The sequence below is a fragment of the Narcine bancroftii genome, chromosome 5 (genome assembly GCF_036971445.1).
Source record: "Narcine bancroftii isolate sNarBan1 chromosome 5, sNarBan1.hap1, whole genome shotgun sequence".
NCBI lineage: Eukaryota > Metazoa > Chordata > Chondrichthyes > Torpediniformes > Narcinidae > Narcine > Narcine bancroftii.
Genome location: NC_091473.1, coordinates 208,583,817 through 208,586,642, shown reverse-complemented (window position 1 = coordinate 208,586,642; position 2,826 = coordinate 208,583,817).

Here is a 2,826-nt window from a genome sequence, read left to right as displayed (position 1 = left end):
GGGATTGATCAAATATTCCCATTCAGAACTGCATGCAGAGTCGCTACTGTAAGGTGCCAACTCTACTCCAGAAGTATAAACTTAATCTGTGAATAAGGATGTCCTCAGAACGGTAGCAGTTGTCTGTTGGACTGCGGGACCTTTAAACAGCTGATGCTCAGGCCAGTTAAACACCGCAGGAGTTTTGAAACAGCTGATGCTCAGGCCAGTTAAACACCGCAGGAGTTTTCAAACAGCTGGTGATGGGACACCTAAACTTCACTGGAGTTTTCAAACAGCTGGTGATGGGACACCTAAACTTCACTGGAGTTTTCAAACAGCTGGTGATGGGACACCTAAACTTCACTGGAGTTTTCAAACAGCTGGTGATGGGACACCTAAACTTCACTGGAGTTTTCAAACAGCTGGTGATGGGACACCTAAACTTCACTGGAGTTTTCAAACAGCTGGTGATGGGACACCTAAACTTCACTGGAGTTTTCAAACAGCTGGTGAATGGGACACCTAAACTTCACTGGAGTTTTCAAACAGCTGGTGATGGGACACCTAAACTTCACTGGAGTTTTCAAACAGCTGGTGATGGGACACCTAAACTTCACTGGAGTTTTCAAACAGCTGGTGAATGGGACACCTAAACTTCACTGGAGTTTTCAAACAGCTGGTGAATGGGACACCTAAACTTCACTGGAGTTTTCAAACAGCTGGTGAATGGGACACCTAAACTTCACTGGAGTTTTCAAACAGCTGGTGATGGGACACCTAAACTTCACTGGAGTTTTCAAACAGCTGGTGATGGGACACCTAAACTTCACTGGAGTTTTCAAACAGCTGGTGATGGGACACCTAAACTTCACTGGAGTTTTCAAACAGCTGGTGAATGGGACACCTAAACTTCACTGGAGTTTTCAAACAGCTGGTGATGGGACACCTAAACTTCACTGGAGTTTTCAAACAGCTGGTGATGGGACACCTAAACTTCACTGGAGTTTTCAAACAGCTGGTGAATGGGACACCTAAACTTCACTGGAGTTTTCAAACAGCTGGTGAATGGGACACCTAAACTTCACTGGAGTTTTCAAACAGCTGGTGATGGGACACCTAAACTTCACTGGAGTTTTCAAACAGCTGGTGATGGGACACCTAAACTTCACTGGAGTTTTCAAACAGCTGGTGATGGGACACCTAAACTTCACTGGAGTTTTCAAACAGCTGGTGATGGGACACCTAAACTTCACTGGAGTTTTTAAACAGCTGGTGATGGGACACCTAAACTTCACTGGAGTTTTCAAACAGCTGGTGATGGGACACCTAAACTTCACTGGAGTTTTCAAACAGCTGGTGAATGGGACACCTAAACTTCACTGGAGTTTTCAAACAGCTGGTGATGGGACACCTAAACTTCACTGGAGTTTTCAAACAGCTGGTGATGGGACACCTAAACTTCACTGGAGTTTTCAAACAGCTGGTGAATGGGACACCTAAACTTCACTGGAGTTTTCAAACAGCTGGTGATGGGACACCTAAACTTCACTGGAGTTTTCAAACAGCTGGTGAATGGGACACCTAAACTTCACTGGAGTTTTCAAACAGCTGGTGATGGGACACCTAAACTTCACTGGAGTTTTCAAACAGCTGGTGAATGGGACACCTAAACTTCACTGGAGTTTTCAAACAGCTGGTGAATGGGACACCTAAACTTCACTGGAGTTTTCAAACAGCTGGTGATGGGACACCTAAACTTCACTGGAGTTTTCAAACAGCTGGTGATGGGACACCTAAACTTCACTGGAGTTTTCAAACAGCTGGTGATGGGACACCTAAACTTCACTGGAGTTTTCAAACAGCTGGTGATGGGACACCTAAACTTCACTGGAGTTTTCAAACAGCTGGTGATGGGACACCTAAACTTCACTGGAGTTTTCAAACAGCTGGTGAATGGGACACCTAAACTTCACTGGAGTTTTCAAACAGCTGGTGATGGGACACCTAAACTTCACTGGAGTTTTCAAACAGCTGGTGAATGGGACACCTAAACTTCACTGGAGTTTTCAAACAGCTGGTGATGGGACACCTAAACTTCACTGGAGTTTTCAAACAGCTGGTGATGGGACACCTAAACTTCACTGGAGTTTTCAAACAGCTGGTGATGGGACACCTAAACTTCACTGGAGTCGCAAGCAGCAGATGTTCAGTACATTTAAACATTGCAGGAGATTTAAAGGGACATCGCACAGACCATTTCAACACTTCAAGAGTTGCCAGCAGTGTACCCGCGGGCCACGTAAGGAAGACCCGACCATGTAGGCTGCAGGTGAAACTGAAATGCTGGGCCCTGAGGCTTCCACTCTCTACCATCTTCCTGGCCAATGTACAATCCTTGGGGAAGCAAACTCGATGAACTCCATGCCAGACTACAACATCAGGGAGAAATGTGTGATGTGCTTCACAGAAATCTGGTTAAATAGAGACATTCTGGACACGGTGCTACAGCCCATGGGCTACACCCTCCACCACGCTGACCAGACACCGGCAACTGGAAAAACCAGGGGAGGCAGTGTTTGTGTCATCAATTCACGCGAGACCAGGGGAACTAAAACGCTCGACCACTATTACACCACCATTTTTTAAAAAAATGCATAATGAGCTGTACCACGATCGAACTATGGCAACTCTGATCACTCCCAGAGACCGAATGCCAGTGGTAAAGACGGCAAAGGTATGGTGGAGGAGCGTCTGCAGGATTGCTTGGAATCGGTGGACTGGAACATATTCAATAACTCTTCCATAGATTTGAATGAATATGCAACAGGTGTCACTGACTTCATA